Source organism: Microtus ochrogaster, unplaced genomic scaffold (genome assembly GCF_000317375.1).
Source record: "Microtus ochrogaster isolate Prairie Vole_2 unplaced genomic scaffold, MicOch1.0 UNK126, whole genome shotgun sequence".
In the NCBI taxonomy this organism is placed as follows: domain Eukaryota; kingdom Metazoa; phylum Chordata; class Mammalia; order Rodentia; family Cricetidae; genus Microtus; species Microtus ochrogaster.
The window spans coordinates 314,708-332,076 of NW_004949224.1; the positions used below are offsets into that span (position 1 = coordinate 314,708).

Here is a 17,369-nt window from a genome sequence, read left to right on the forward strand (position 1 = left end):
CACCCCAAAGCTAGGTCTCCTGGCGCAGAAGATCAGGCCTCTGTGCTGGATGGGCAGGTCGCAAACAAGGCGCCAACCCTGCTCTTTGCAGGCAGGCTATAGAAACAAAGGAACTCCCTCCCGCGTGGGTGCCCCGAGGATTCCCAAAGCTACATTCTTCTCATTGATGTAGAGCCCCGGCATCTTAGAAAAGGGGAAGAGAAAAAAAAAAGTGCAACTTTGGGAAGACTACTAAGCAAGACGAAGCAAACTTTCCAGAGATTCAAAGGAAAGAAATTTCAGAAAATTATAATTATTCAGAAAAATAATCAAAAGAAAATGGCTAAAAATCAATAAAGTAGCACAAAAACAGCCAGACAACTTCCTGTAAAACAGAAGCTAAAGCCACATGGATCGCACATCCTCTGTTTGTGCAGAGCTGAAAAGAGGTGAAGATGTGGAACTGTAAGGGTGCCAACTGCTGGGATCAAGTGTGGTGGGGGGTGACCAGTAAAATCAGTGTGACGGGAAATAGAGTCACGGCACTAACAACCAAGGGTTTCAAACGGTGACAGAATGGCAGATATGAAGTAGGAACCTGGACGAGCTGATGGCCGTGAAGTGTAGCCATCAAGACTATCAACAAAGAAACAGTTCCCAACCTGAAAAAAAAAAAGGCTTGGCCATGCAGAGAATTCCGCGCTGTGCGTGGACGATCATCGACTCTAACCACGAGTGTGGAAAACACAGTTCAAATCAACTAGAAAATCCGGCTTTCAGAAGTTATCATTTCAGTTCTGGGTGGGCTTCAGGGCTGGATTCTTGCAGAAGCTGCCACGTGTGCCTGTCTTGGCATTTTCAGATTCTGTCTGCACTCAGAGCTGAGCAGATGCAGTCATACAAGACTCACATCCGCCCACCGGAACGCCTGGATAGTGGACTCAGTCTTCTGTCTAAACATCAGTCTTGAGATTCTTCCTCGGGACTGTTTGTGACTTCTATCTGTGCTGAACCTGCTGACCAGGACAGAGACATGGAATGTGGAGTTTAAGGACTACACAGTTCCTTTTATAAGATAAAGAAGGAAATGATTACAAGGGACACAACCGATGGAATTCACTTCAGAGACCAACACAGCACGTCCAGGGAAGAAAAATGCTAACAAGGATCAAATAAATTCATTTCAAAGTTTTACAAGAGAAGATTTTTAAAAGCCCAAGCTGGACTCTCTTTCATTTCTCTGTAGTTCTCTTTTGTTTAACCAGCAGCCAGTTGAGACTAAAGAAATCTTCATGTGTTTGTGGAGGCAAAAGGAAAGTCTGTAGCTGAAGGCAACTGCGTCGTCTTCAGTGTGGGAAGGCAGCAGGAAGTTTCACGTTCTTGAGGGTTCCCCAACTGTGTGTTTGTTGATTAAATATCAACTGGAGGGCTGGTCATATGACTCAGCCAATAAAAGCACTTGTTGCCAAGCCTGTTGACCTGAGTTCAAATCCCACGACACACCGTAGGAAGGTGAGGGCCAGCAGGAGGAAAGTGGTGTGCCCTCCCAACCCACACACAGAGTAAATAAATGGATGTAACACTTTCAAGTATTAGTTGGACGTATTTGAGATAGCCGAGGGAAGTGGCGAGGCGAGACCTTGGAAACACAGTGGCATGGTGTGATGGATGTAAGGTGAGCCTGTCCTGGGACCCGGCACTCACCTCTTCCCCCAAAGCTCTGGGGAGAATCAGGACTCCAGCAGACCTCACCTGCCTGTACTAGTCATAGTAATGACACTGTCGGAATGTGGTTGGGTGAGGATATTTTTCAAAACAACGTCTGGATGAGGCTTAAAAGCAAATAATTTCATTATGACTTATTAGTCCTTATTATGAGAATAACCCTGTAATTGGACTTCAGAAATTCCCCCCCCCCCAAAAAAAAACCCTCAGGCAGGAGTGTACCATCAGATTTAAGGTCTAATTAAGTATGACTAAAGTCATTTTTAGCCCGCCAGTAACTAAAAAAGCAACGTTCTCTCTAGAGACCTGTTTTTAAAACACGGAGAAGAAGACGAGGTCCAAATGAAAAGCTAAAGATGAGCTAGAAAGGGAGATGAGAACAGACTGGATCGTCAGGTCGCAGTCTGCGGAAGGCTGGCAGCAAAGGCTAAGCACTAAAACTTACAGTTCGGGAATTCAGAATACACGAGCACATGAAGTTCGACCTTGGGGGGAAATTTTCCTTGTGCTGGTATTATTTCTGGCATCTCCTCATAAATTTCTCTCTTTAAAAGATAATCTATGCCAGCACAAAAAAATCTAATTAATATTCACCATGAGCGAAATTTGTTAATAATATCAATGCAGTTTATGAAGTATCAAACCGTAAAAGCATTTGTGTTCTCGTAATATGAGAATGCTCTTATATCTTATAGGAGTTATTTAGAGGTTCCATTGAAGTTTCCCTCAGACCTTACCCATTGTTAAGGTATTGACATAATTTCATGCTCATTGCTGAAGAAGAGTCCCAGCCAAGTAAAGGTGTGAGAGTATAAACCTTAGAATAGGAAGATGGACCCAGACTAACCATGAAATAGATAGATAGACAGGGGGGGGGGGATAGGGAGGAAGGAAGAGGAGAAGGAGGAAGGAAGGGAGGAACTTTCTCAGAGCAGAGGCAGAGGAGAACATTGGAGTGCTTACAGGATAAATTGAGCTGGATGCCCAGATGTGTAGGGGACACATCAGGAACTAGAGAGAGGCTGCTAGGCATGAAGAACGAGCCCTGGCTTATAGCCAGCATGAAATCAGTCAGTTTTGTAACCACATTCATTTGACTTTAGCCAACAACTGGACCAAGATAGGAAGTACATTTATTCCTACGACATGTGGAATGAGCCAGTTCTGCTGCTAACTTGATGTCAGAGCTAAACGAAGAACCAACTGAGCCAAGTAGCTGGGACGCAGGCTTCCACCCACGCAGAACTGTGGGATGGCACAAAGCTAATTACAGCAACAACAGGAAGACAGTAAACCAAGGTGGGAAATAATGCCAGCAACAAAAATCCCAGCAGGACACAAAGGAATAAACAGTAAACATTTGAGACCATGCAACACAGAATGGTTTGTCACTTGATGTTTGGCTGAGAATGGTTTGCATTGTAAGGAACTCCAGATCTGAGGCCAGGAAAACTCCAAGGGGCGGGGGCCTGTGCTCTGCACCCAGCTGAAAGCATAGATGAAGAAACTGGGCATTTGGGGGAGGTAGGAATATGTGTGTGTGTGTGTGTGTGTGTGTGTGTGTGTGTATCATCTTGTAGGGAATACTTTAGAGATGGGCCACATCGACAAAGGAGCCTTACTTAAGAGTGGGGGTAAGTGTTCGGTACTACTTGTTTGTTTAAAGTTGGTATTGTATATAGTGTATACAGTAACCAGTCGGTGAGAGGAAGATTGTTTTGTTGATGCTATTCCGTTTGTGTTTTATCTCTGTTCCTTCATGTTTGTTGAGCTCTAAAGACTACTTTCTTACACAAATCTTCATCCCAACATGAAGATACAGTATGAATTATTTCAGCACATATAAACGTGCTAATGTACACTGTAATTCCAAAGGTAACTAAACACAGAAGCTGACATGATGATACCAGACTGCCAGGGTTTAAATCTCAGCCCCTTTACTAGCGTTGTAGGCATGGACCAGCTACTTAGCTTTCCTGTATCCACTTCCCCTTTCAGTGAAAATTGATATTGTTCCCTTGTTTATTATGGAAATTCAGTCTAAAAAATACCCTAGCTAGCTCATAGCTTTGAGAAGAGGACTGTTTATGATTATAATTGTTGTTCCTTCCTGAAACACGCAAATACTCCAGCAGCTGGAACCCTCTGGCTCCTTAGACTCATGAAGTCTAAATGGAGAGTGCTCTAAACATTCTGTATGGAAGAACCAAACCAGGACATCAGCCACCAGTCACCCTTCCCCCACCCTCAACTGCCCCTCTACCCTTACTTTCCACTTCAAATTAGTGAAACTTTATACCTAATATTGACATTTGGGACAACAGCAGACACTTTAAAAGCTCAGCGAATCATGAGAACACAATACTTTAAAAACCTACATCCTAGCCAAGCAATTTTACCTAGGCAGTGGTGGTGCATGCCTTCGATCCAAGCACCCTGGAGGCAGTCTGGTCTACAGAGTGAGTTCTAGCATAGCAGGACTGGGCTAAAACAAAACAGAAAGATCCTGTATCCAACAACCGAAAAAAAAAAGCAAACAAATAAACAAACCTATATCCCACCACCAAACTTGAAAACCTGAAAGAAATGGATTGATTTCTAGATACATATGGTGTACTGAAATAGATATAGATAATAATTTAGACTGATTACATTCAGTGAGATGAAGCAATAATTAAAATTCTTCCAATGGAGACAATGCCCAGAGAGCCAGATGGGTTCAGTACAGAATTCTCGCAAACCTTCAGAGAACCAACATGATTCTTCCTCAAACTATTTCACAGAATATAAAAGAAGAAAATTTTCCAAATTCTTTTTTACCCTAACCCCAAACCAGACGAAAAACAAGAAAAGAATCCATAGGCCAAGATTTCCAGTAAGCGTATATTAAAACTTTCAATAGAATACTTGTAAACTGCATTCAGGAACACACTAAAACCAGTTTAATCACTTTTAATTTTACATTCTCATAAAGCATTTAGTAAGTGATGTAAAAATTAAATAAGCATTAATTCAGTGTTGGCCTTAGCATTATTTCTCTAGTGTTCACACTTACATAGTCCACTTGCCTCGTAAGGACATGAAACTAAACTGGGATCTTCTCAATGAGTGTGATTTTTCAGTTCCTTGAAAAACTGAGCGGATGCTTATGCCAGGCACTGAGGGAGTTAGTCGAGAAGCGAAATCTAAGGACTTAGACTCCACGACCAAGTGCAGCAAAACGAACAGGCCAGAGCAGGGGTCTGTGAGTGCTGCCCTATGCGACTGAGACTTTTAAACTAAGGGCTTTAAGAAAAATAAGAATTTCCAGAGCTACACTAGAGTAAATAGAGACTTTGGAGTTGTTTCACTGACTGATTAGCAAGGACTTCCCGAGGCATGCCACAGAAATAGTGTGTTCTTAAGAAAGCAAGGCCCCGGCTGCAGCGTGATTTCGAAGCCGGTGCTCACAGGCACATTCATCGTAGGGCTGTCAGGGTTGCGGCCCTATGAGTCCACAGCTTCAGCGAGCCAAGCCGAAACTGGAAGCCTAGTACGGAGTCTCCATTAGGTAAATAAGCTGAAGAAAAGACTTGGGAGGTCATCCAATGTACTCATAAATTCCAGCTATTACCAAAGACGAAAGGGAAGCGAGAGGCATGAGGAACAATAGGAAGGAGTGTTCCCCAGCAACACCCTCCCACGGGCCTCTTGACTTTGTGGGTGGAGCAGCAGGGCTGCCCAGATGGCAGAGCCAGCCTGGAGAGGAGCTTCCTTGCCCTTAGACCTCTTTAGGAAATCCTCTTTGTGCTGGTGGCTTCTCCGTGAGACTGTGGGGATCCCTCCCAGCACCCCAGAAGCTCACTTCTCAACGGCAAGATAGAAACTACATATTGGATGAAGCTCAGGTCATACTTTATTTTGCAAGCATTTACCTATCTTCCTTTTGCCGATAAAATGCTGGTAACTTGATACCCTAAAAACAAGATAAGTCTCGTCATTTTTCCTGTGTGGGTTTGCTGGGGAATGGCATGATGGTTTTGACTGCCTTTAAAAAAACAGGAAAGGGCAAATTCGTGGTGTTGTTGAGCCTGGGAACAATAAATGTGGTTTAGAAAAATGGAAGAGAGGCCTGAAAACACTGCAGAATCCAAACCGAGGAAACCAGGAAACTGCTGCCCAAAGAGATCCATTTTAGATTCACAGCTGAGTTGGACGCATTGCCTTTTGCTATTTGAGTGCTTGGGTGTCAGGGGTGGGGTAGACTGTTAGTTTCCATGCCAGGGTTCATAAAATGAGATTTGTCATCCCTTGCAGACAGGTGGTCCGGCTGCTACACACAGACATCCGACCGGCCGGCTGCTGGCCTTGGGCACGGCAGCATGCCGCTGCAGCACCAAGTCCCTGTCACTGACAGCCTGGGCTGGGGACAGCTTTGGCTGGTCGGGGTGATGATCCACATGGTGTCAGTTCTGTGCTAGGAGATATCGGTGAGATGCCTGCTCCAGTGATGAGTCCGTATTCCCGACTCCTCCATCATTTAGTGCCCTCCATCTATCACATGAATCCAGAGCAGATTTCACAAGGCCCATTCCTATGAGACCAGGTTAGGCAATAGGGTTAATTATTCAGTGGTTAAAGGAAACACTATGATGGGGAGAAATGCCTATTTCTGGAAGCCTAGGAAGAGAGATCTCTGTGTCAATTTTTTTTCCCATGAAAATTCACAACCGTTCTATTACAGTCTTTCTTTAAATGAGGAGAGAATCATAATCGAAATCTTCTGTGTACCAATAATATTCCCTTCTTAGCTGGAAATGTCCCCTGGTTCCAATCTTAACATACACTGGAGAGCTTCTATTCTTGAAGATAAAATGCAGCCCTATTGTCACAACCAAGAACACCAATCCTCCGAGCTGTTGCCTCTCTTCTATTTGTGAGGTTGTAAATCTGCCGTTTGAGAGAAATCTGAGGAGGTTAGATCAAGACTGGTGGGTGCTGGATGAAAACCGCTTTTGATTTTATGTTGAGTGCCACATGCAGGCGCTGCTCTGATGTCGCTGATAGGAAGCATCGAATCCACTTCCCTGCTTGTTTGGTTTTGTGTTGGCCTTTGTTGTTGCTCTGCAGCCTGTGTGAGCCCGACCCTCTGGGACCAGTTCTTATCTTTCCTCATCTTTCCTAAAGCTGATATGACAGTTCCCCAGGGAAGCCAGTATTCCACTTGGATGAACTCTGCAGTGAACATAATGCTTTCCTTTTTATCCCCGATTCTGAAGTGGTTTTTTGTTTCGCTGGTTTGGTTTTGGTTTTGGGTTTTGTGTGCTTGTTTTCTACGTTTAAAAGCAAATAACGAGAAGACTCAAGAGCAAAATCCTCACTTATATTCGTGATGTTTATACAAGATAAAGCATTCATTGTCCAGCATGTAGAACTCACGCCGTAAAAGAGGAGACCTCATCAGCACGCTGCCTCTGGTCTCCGGCCTTGTCAGTTAAATGTCGTCTCTCAGAGATGCCATTGTGGATTCCTGTTTGTTCTTCAGCAGAGTTTCCTTCACTACTTTCTTGAGAGCTGACTTTCTTTAATCCTACGCTGTAAGCCTAACAGGGCAGATACCGTGTCAGTCTTTCTGTTCTGGGTGCCCTAAACCCAACACCATGAAGAGCACAGCCTAACCTCCAGGGGACCAAATGAGCAAATGAATAAACTCCTGAGTACTGTGTGGCCTGCCTGCTCCAGTTCTCTCGTTTATCGTTTCTTCATTTCTTACAATACCGCTAAAATGAGAATGGCCTGGTCTTAGTACAAAGCTTGCTGATGGTATTTGACTCGTCGGTTTCTCTTTGAGGATGTCTTTATGAACTCTATTGTGGTTTGAATGCAGTCTAGTGTATCTGAGCATTTGTTTCCCACCTGCTTGTTCCGTTTGGAGAGGTCGTGGGACTGTGGTCCGATGAGCAGAAGTGGCTCACTGAGTAGCCCTTGAAGGCTGTATCCACCTCAGGTTCCTGCCAAGTACTTTGCTGGTCCAGTAACGTACGAAGTAACACGTTGCAGGTTCCACTGCCCCAGGCGTAGCTGTTCCTGTCGGCCTTCCTCACCGCGGAAAACTACATTCCCTGGGGCTGGAGAGATGGCTCAGAGGTTAGAGCACTGGCTGCTCTTCCAGAGGTCCTGAGTTCAATTCCCAGCAACCACACGGTGGCTCACATCTATAATGGGGTCTGGTGCCCTCTTCTGGCCTGCAGGCATACACACAGACAGAACATTGCACGCATAATAAATAAATAAATTAAAAAAAAAAACTACATTCCCTGAAACCATGCGCCAAGATAAATCCCTCTTGCCCCAAGTTAACCTCTCTGTCCCTGATTTGGGCCTTTGTGACTAGAAAAGCAGCTGAGGCAGTCTCATGTCCCCTAGCAGTCACACGGTATTCTCTGGAGGATACGAGACGGTGGTGAGAGGCAGCTCTGCAGCCTCCAGTGTCATCCTTACCACTTTTTAGCTAGGTGACGACTCATAATTAACCATCCTTCAACCTCAGTCTCAAACATAGCTCCCATTCAGTGGTGTTTTGGGGTTAAATAAAGACAGTACTTGTCCACCTGGCATTCTCTTCTACGTTGTGTGTACTCAGTAGCGGTGATTCCTCTTGTCTGTGTTGTTACCCGTCTAGAACAGAATAACCCTGTCATTGGTAACACCAGACATGGGAAGAATCCAGTCAGAAAGTCTTGGGCTCTGCAGTGTTAAACTCAGGCCGCTGCACACTGAACAGCGTGGCTAGATGATTCAGTAATGAAGTCATGCCTAGTCATGCTGGGGCTCTTTCTTCTGTGCCCCTTGACCCCACCACAGTGTCTGCAAAGGTCAAAGTCAAGCCTAGAATCCGGCAGGCGCTGAGTATATGGGGCTTCAGGCAGGACTGTCTGGGGCAGAGGTCCACTGACTGCTGGCAGCATGTGAGGGCTTCTCCCTTTTGTTCATGCAGTGTTTCACAGAATCTAGAGTATAACCCCCCAGGTCCCTGCAACACTCTCGTTCTGAGCCACAGGAAGAAGTGCCTCTCACCAGCTCATGGGGAAACTCCAAACAGTCAGTAGGAAAAAACTCAGAAAGTGATGAAAATGACTATGCCTCACCATTTCCTCTGCAGCCTTCTGTGAGGAGAGCGGGCAGGCGTTCAGCTAGGAGACTAAAAGAGCTCAAAATGTGCTAGAACTGCTTCATTTTTTCATGTCTAGATCTGTGTGACTGGCTGGCTGGTTTCAGTTATACCACCACTAGCTACAACTGCCTTTCAAACTGGCTTATAAGACAGTCCCACCCTCTCCCATCTCAGATGGAACTCCGTGCAGAGACCCCTTTTATTCTAATGTTTCTGAACCAAAAAGCTAGATTTAAAAAAAAAATAATGACCTTATGAATTGGGTGTGGTGACACATGCCTGTAATCTTAGCATTCAAAGGGTAGATGCAGAAGCACTAGAGTCAGGAATCCAGTGTCGTCCGCAGCTAGGTAGCAAGTTTGAGGTCAGTCTGGGCTACATCACACCTAGCCTCGGTAACAACTTTTAAAAATATTCTTGTAAATACATATACTATAGACATTGTTACTTTTTGGTTTTGTCGTTGCTGCTGTTTTTTGAAACAGGATTTCTCTGTGTGATGATAGGCCCTGGCTGTCCGAGAACTTGCTCTGTAGACCAGGCTGACCTCAAAATCACTGAGAGTCACCTGCCTCTGCCTCCCAAGTACTGGGATTAAGGCATGTGCCACCACTGGTCACCTACATTGATAAGATTTGTCTTTAAGTATGTGTGTCAAGGTGGGTACACTTGAACACTGATGGATGCCTTCAGAGGCCAGAGGCAGCAGATCCCCTTAAAGCTTGAGTTACAAGCTTTTGTGAACCAAGCCCTCTGCAATGCGCTCTTAAGGACCGAGCCATCACTCCAACCCAAATATTGACTTAATTGTATGCATCGTATACTCTCATTTGACAATGAGGATACAATTATTACAGACATGATTTTGAGGATGTCACAAGATTGAGCTTGAATGAGCATCTAGACTAATCTGAGGTATTTGGCATATCAAGGTATATGTAAGATTATAACCCACCAAATAAGGTCAAGTTTATACTTGTTTTTACAACACGTAAAGAATATATTAATAATAAGTAAAGAAATGGAAGATGAGTGGAGGTTCTTTGTTGGTAGAAGGATGGACAATAGAGAGGAGATGATGAGTTGGACATACTGTGATTATGAGTGGATGCTAAAACTAGTCAGTGAAACGGGGTGCAGATCACAGTCTCAAACTCTTTTTTAACAAGAAAAATATAAACAGCCGGGCGATGGTGGCGCACGCCTTTAATCCCAGCACTCGGGAGGCAGAGGCAGGTGGATCTCTGTGAGTTCGAGACCAGCCTGGTCTACAGAGCTAGTTCCAGGACAGGCTCCAAAGCCACAGAGAAACCCTGTCTCAAAAAACCAAAAAAAGAAAAATATAAACATAAACCATTGACCAAGAAATAGCGGTCGGTTGTGGTTTAATGGTTATTTAACTGTTTCTCGTGCATTGTAACATTTTAGCTCATGAAATGGCTGTACTTTGTTTTCCTTTTATAAAAGGAAGTCATGGTCTAATTTGTATTTCAGTATTCCTTATTATTTACATACAGATAAAATGTGTCGAAATGAAATTCTCTAGAACTCTTTAAGCAAAGCTCTGAGAAGCAGGGTTTAACCGCTGCCTTCTCACGGTTCCGTCAGGACTAATTCTCAGTTAGCAAGTCAAGAATATGGGAAATCTTACAGCTTAGTGACCGTGTGTGAGTGTGCGTTTGCACACGCTGTACCACGTGGAGGCCAGAGGAAAGGATGTCAGTGAGCCTGGAGGTCACTGATTTTAAAGACTTGCTGGCCAGTGAGCTCCGGGAATATTCCTGCCCACACCTTCCCAGCACTAGAACTGGAGGTGCTCAGAACGGCACTCTACTTTTTACGATGGTGCTGGGGATCTGAACTTGGCTCTTTCGGCTTGGGCAGCAAGCACTTTACCAACTGAGCCATCTCTCCCTGCCTCCAGACTTGCTGAGCCTGAAACCCACCGCCATGCTTTCCCTGTATTCTCCTCCAAGGACGTACTTAGTTTTTTTTCACACACCTGTCAGAACAATAACACAGGGGCCATGGTGATGTTCCTGTGTTCTCAGCAACAGTCAGGCTGGAGTGAGGGGATCGCTTGGGTCCTGGGAAATCTGGCAAGCCCTCCTCTTATGCAGGGGAAGGAAAGGAGTAATGAAAGAAAGGAGAGGAGAAGTGAGGGAGGTGGGGGGGGGCACTCGGTTTTTATTTATGTCTGTTGGTTAGATTGTGGCAGGACCCAGATACGGAGATTAGTAGCAGTTTCCCAAAGCCTCCCCTCTTATCTGAGTGGAGCAGGAAGTTCGATTCCATTCCTCTAAGAGTTCCAGTGTCATAGAACCTGAATTCAGTTGAGCCCTGAATTGTTTCATACCCGCCGTGTCTATTAAAAAGTCCTGTCCGCTGCCCTAGGCCTTCAGTCTACAATAAAAGTAGATGGTGAAGTGGTATAAATACATGGTTCTGTTTGCTGTAGGCTAGTAATAGCCCCTCCATTAAACCCCAAGCTTCAGAGAGAACCCTCCTTGTGGCCGCAATGCCGGCCTAAAACTCCTATCATCGCATCAGCACTGACGAGGTAAGCAGGGCAAGGTGTGGAATAATACACATATTCTTTGGACAGTGGAGCTGGGTGCCCTTTCAATGCCAGCTGGTGCCCTTGGCAACCCTGACCAGCTGAGTTGAGCCCCTAGGCAGTTGTAGCAGGAGGTGCGTGTTTCCCTGATCCATTCGTGTTACCGACTATTGAGGAGGAGGAGGCTGTCTGGAGAGGAGCGGTTGGTAAGACCACACCACGCTGTGGGCTTGCTCCTGTTTCCCTTCGGTCTTGAGCTGGCTTGAATGCCCTCGTGTGATGACAGTTGAGCTGCTGGTGGAGAGCCGTTAGTGAACCCCAGCAACAGCCCTAATCTGTGGTTGGAAATGACTGTTAAAGTAAGTGCCAGGCTATTCAGTTGTGGTTTTTCTTCCAGCTTTCCAATCCTGCCAGGCTTCCAGTGGTGGGAGTAGGGTCTGTGGTAAAGGAAACCGTTGGTAAAAGAAAGAAACCAGTAACTGTCACTACCCATGCAAGCAAAACAACAGGGGGCGAAAAAACTAATAGAAAAGTGGAAGACAAAGGAAACTGAGCAGCGGGCCTAAGTCTGGACAGTTTGATGTGATCATGAGGCGTGAGGCTAACATGGTGGTGGTGCCACTCCAGTCTCCAGTGGGAACAGGAGGTCTTTAGGCACTAAACCCTGCAGCCCACTATGCTTTGAGCAAGCAAATGCCTGGCCTTTGAGACTATTCTCAGTTTCCTAAAACTGCCCTCAGACCAGTAAAACACGGAAGTAGTGGTGGTCCAGTCATCAGGTTACTTGGAAGCAGAGTTTACCCCATCCATCCTTCATGCTGAGTTTTCTAGAAAAAGTTCTCGATAATCCCGCTGCCTTGAGCAGTTAGGAAGAAACACACGTTATGAGGGTCGGGATTTCATTTAGAGGGCTTCAGACTGGCATCGCTCCATAGTGTGTACCAGAAGTATGAAGAGTGTAAGGACAGTAAGGGAGAAGTCCTCTCAGTGATGTGTGCTCAGAGTATGGACAGGGCAGGAGAGCTGAGGCCTAGAGTAACCCCGAGGATGGTTTGCACAGGGCTCCCAGAGCTGAGGCCTAGAATAACCCCGAAGATGGTTTGCACAGGGCTCCCAGAGCTGAGGCCTAGAATAACCCCGAAGATGGTTTGCACAGGGCTCCCAGAGCTGAGGCCTAGAATAACCCCGAGGATGGTTTGCACAGGGCTCCCAGAGCTGAGGCCTAGAATAACCCCGAGGATGGTTTGCACGGGGCTCCCAGAGCTCCATCTGCTCCAAACAGGAGAGCGACCTTCTCGCCAGCACTTCTACCACACTTCATTGTTGGTAAGACACTGTTATTTTCACATTCCATCATTTCTACAAATCGGGGCTTGAATTGCCGTCGCTCAGTGGCATCTTGACTTTAGTGAAATACGGTGACTCTGTTGGAAACCCAAGTACACCATCTGGTTAACTCAAGATCAAATACTAGCAAGGAAAACACATTGAATTTGTGGACAATTTTATCACTCTTTAGTGTGTAGGTAAGGTTACTTTGAGGCCGTCACACAAACCCTTGAATCGATTAAACTTGAAGTTCAGAGTTCGTGGTGCTTGCAGATGACAGCCAGGCATGAGCAGAGCAGATGAGAGGTTCCTGTTCGGCCTGGGTCGTGTGCTGCTGCTAGCTTGTTCCCTGTGGAACAAGCGCAGGGAAGCTGGCGCACATCTGCTCTGAAGCATCCTTCTCTCTAGACATTGGGAGAACTCCCCAATTAGTAAGCAAAGGTTCCAGAAGGTTCTCCTTGTTCGGTTGTGAGGCCTGGCCATCAGTGTGGCACTGCCATGCGCCAACAGCACCCAGTGTCACCCTGCAGCTGCCTTCCTGGGTGACGTCGTGACTGCTTTCAGGTGCCAAGTTCACCTTTACAATAAATCGTCTGCATAGAAAGTAGTGTTGATGTCCTGGGACCAAAGATACCTTGAAGTTTGTTTTTGCTGCATTTTAGTAAATTAATAAAGAAGAGCATCTAATTGCAATCGACACATGCAGAAAATTAAAATTTCTTTTGAAACTTTCAACACTTAAAAGCAATGTAAGCTAAAGTGCATATTAGTTGACGTACGATGTATACAGTGCTTGTTGTCATATTAGAAACATTTTTATAACCTATTAAACATGTTTTTGGGGGTTCTAATTAGCTGAGAAAAATGAACACAATACAAGCTTCTAAATCTTTATAAATTTCTCTTCAGGCAAGATTGACATCATAACACATACCTATAATTCCAGCACTTAAGGAGTAGAGGCAGGAGGATCAGTCACCCTTAGCTACCTAGCAAGTTTGAAGCTAGTCTGGGATACCTGAGTCCTGTTTTAAAAAGGAGAACTTATCCAGAGTTTTATTTTCTAATAATACATAATCAACCTGTAGGTATACCACTGGGTAATACTCTTGACTGTTTATTACTTAAGATTTTACAGTCTGATATATTATTTTTTTAATTGAACGTCTTAAAATGTCAGTTCCTGTCTTTTAATTAGGAGTCATATTTACCCAGTAGGGTGTTGTTAGAGAGTTAATTTATTATTATTATTATTATTACCAATATTATTATTATATGTGTAAAGCAAGTACTTGGTAGCTGACACCTGGTAGTAGTAGTAGTGTTCTTTACTTTTTAGGTTACAACACTTTTGGTTTTTCGAGACAGTGTTTTTTTGTGTAGCCCTCCCTGTTCTGGAACTTGCTCTGAAAACCAAGTTGGCCTTGAACTCATAAAGATCCACCTGCTTCTGTCTTTGAGTGCTGAGATTAAAGGCCTGTGCCACTACCGCCCAGCTTTAACATGTTTTTAATCAAAACAGAATTACATCATTTCTGCCCCTTCCCCTCCCGCCCCCTCCCGTACCCTCCAGTTGATAATCTTTTTCTTTTACTATTATAGGCATATTTTATGTGTGTGTATGCATATATATGCTTGTGTGTGTGTGTGTGTGTGTGTGTGTGTGTGTGTGTGTGTATGTGTGTGCATGTATATTATAAACACAACCTGCCAAATCCATTTTATTTGTGTCTTTGCTTGTATGGTTCCAAGGCTGACCTCTCTCTCTGCACTGAACAACCAGTAAGGGGGTTCTTCCCTGGAGAGGCTAATTCTCTTCCTCTCACCAGCCATTAGTTACTGTTCTTTATCTTGGGGGCTAGGCCTTGTGAAAATTTCCTCTTCCCACATTAATTTGACTGTTTGATATTTCTATTGCTCCGGTCTTGTTGTTATGCACCCACTTCTAGCAAGACTGTTCCAGTACAGGTTTCCTGGTATTCTGGCTCTTAAAATATTGCCATCCCTTTTTCTCCGGGTTCCCTGAGCCATAGGTGCAGGAGCTGTGGTGTAGCTGTATCCATTGGTGCTGGGTTCCCCATTATCTATTGTTGTTTGCATTGTGTCCAGCTGCAGCTTTCTGTGAGGGTCTCCATCTGCTGTAAAGAAAGGCTTCTTTGATGAGGGGTGGTAGCCACGCTTTATCTGAGAATACAAGGATAAGATTTAGAAAGCAGTAAGGAGTCATGATGGTCTAGCAAACTGGAAGCCGAAGATTCTCTTTGAAGGTCCAAGACCTCTCTAGCTCTTTGGCTTCTCTGTCTCCACCCTCTCAGACTGCCACACCCAGCCTGTAGAAGCCCTGAACCCCTCTCGTCATGCTTACGTAGTAGCAAGCATTTGAACTGCTGAGCCGGCTCCCCGAGACACAACATGTAACTCATGGTTTTCATTCCATTTCGCTAAGCCTGATTATGTGGTCTCAGTCAGTGTTGGGAGCTGAGAAAGACTCACAGAAATTCTACCACTGCTAAACAGACATGAGGAAAATTTTTCACATATGCCAACAAAAAAAATCTATTAACACTTTCAGAAATGATTCTGTTTCTATTACAACTGTATTGCCAGTATCCAAAACAGTATTAAACCCTCAGTAAATATTCTCTGAAGAGATGAGAAAAGTCAGACCTTCAGTTAGTCATTTAATCTCCCAGGCCTTCAGTGTATCCATTAGTAAAAGGCCATCACTTTCAAGGAGAGGTGAAGCGCGGGGAGACATGGCAGTCAGTAAACTTCACTGCGTTACACAGAATAAGAAAGCATGCTTGTTCTTATGTGTGTCATTTTCCAGATTGTAGCAGCTTTAATGCTCTCTCTAATGCTCATTGCAAACACCACAGTAGGGCACCATGGGTAAAGTAAACCTAGAGAGATTTGGTCCAGAGAAAGGAACAAACAACAGTATGCAATCTTTCTTGCAAAATTCATATCATAATGTAACGAGAAAAATAGGGGGAAAAGGAGCAAATGGTGGAAGAGTAACAAAGATGAGAAACTTGGAAATGGGTGAGAATTCATTATATTTTCTACCTACTTGGAGGTAGAAACAGGCAGGCTCATTCTGCCCTCAGCCGACTAATGCTCTGTTTGTGAGGTTTACTAATTTTGTATTACTCTGGTCTGGGCCACAGCAGAGCCAGAAGCTGAGACACCCGGCTTTCCCTCCGTGGTTTTAATCAGTTACAGAGCCTGGGCTTCTGTCTCGTGCCTTACACCGCTTCCCATTACGTATGGCGTCTGTCTTGTCCTGAAGTCTGAGCGGTGGACACAGTCTTGTCCTACTCTAGAGACAGCACATCTACCTGGAAGAGCTGGTCTGCCAGGATTACCAGTTCCATATAATTTAGAAGCTGGAGTCCGTCCCCGGTGGTCGGAGTGGGCAGCAATAAACCATGCACCAAAAATAACACCTTAGCGGCTAAATTCTGTTGAGTAGGTGATTTCCCAAGGATTAGCCAATGCAGTGAGTCATCTATCTCTCCCAGCACTAATTCGAACATTAGTTCTGTCTTACTACCTCGGTGCTTTTGGATGCATGGTTTTTTAACCTTTAGAGCCCTCCTGGGAGGTTCAGAGTCTCCTCGCAGTGAATATAAAACAGACTGCTTCGTCCTTCAAAGGACCCTTTCCCTTTTTCTTTTTTTTTTTCTACTTCTCAAGCTGAAAACAGTCAGGGATTCAGGAGGTCAGCATTGTGGAGCTCAAGAGAACAGCAGCCAAGCTTCTTGAGTGTTGATAATTGTGCTGTTTCAGTCCGGCATAACATACAAAGGAGACACGAGTGTCAGTCCACGTGTGGAAGGAAACCTGATGGAGTTAATACAAGTCCACATAAATGTAACGATCATTTGAATATGAGAAATGCTTTCTACTTTCCTAAAAAAGATTGAATGTTACAAGGATATGAAATATTTGTAAATGCACTTACAGATTTTTTTTAAAGCTCCCATTCTCAACTCCAGTAGCATTTGGTGAAAATAGCCAAGTATTGTTGGAGGGTAGATAAAAGAAAATTTCTGCTACCAGCCTCAGAATGGTGTGTTACCCAGTTATAACCATAAAACCAATATTGTTCCAAATGAAGAAGAATCAGGCATTAATGGGATAGACTAGAAAGCCCAAAATCTCAGCCTAAGAGAGGGTATACTTTATCATCTGTCACAAATCTTAAAGGGTAAAGTGTCTTGTTCATCAAACAAGGCCAAGCAACCAACCAGTCAACTTGTTAGAAGAAAATGGAAAATTTAATTCAGGTCTCACTAATCCTGGCAAAACAAATGACAGCCAGCTTCAAGAATCAAGTGTTAAAATGAGACCAAGAGAGGATAAAGAAACACAGGAGATATTTCAGAGCCTAAAAATGGAAGTGTGCTTTTGAAATATTAGAAACTCAAAAGCCAGAATGTTGGTGAATTTCACTACACAGCGATCGAGGGCTGGAGAGAGGCCCCAGTGGCTACAAGTGATTGCCAGCGATCGAGGGCTGGAGAGAGGCCCCAGTGGCTACAAGCGATTGCCATGCAGTCATGAGGGTGAGAATTCGAATCCCTGAATCTAGGAACAAACCTGACATCCTGCAGATACCTG

At 44.5% G+C, this 17,369-nt stretch overlaps 1 protein-coding gene across 1 annotated transcript in view; it reads left to right on the forward strand.

Annotated features, from left to right (window-relative positions):
* The window catches only part of Cdk6 (cyclin dependent kinase 6), a 190,796-nt gene that overhangs the window by 151,296 nt on the left and 22,131 nt on the right, over nt 1-17,369 (forward strand). The gene's annotated exons all lie outside the window — the stretch shown is intronic.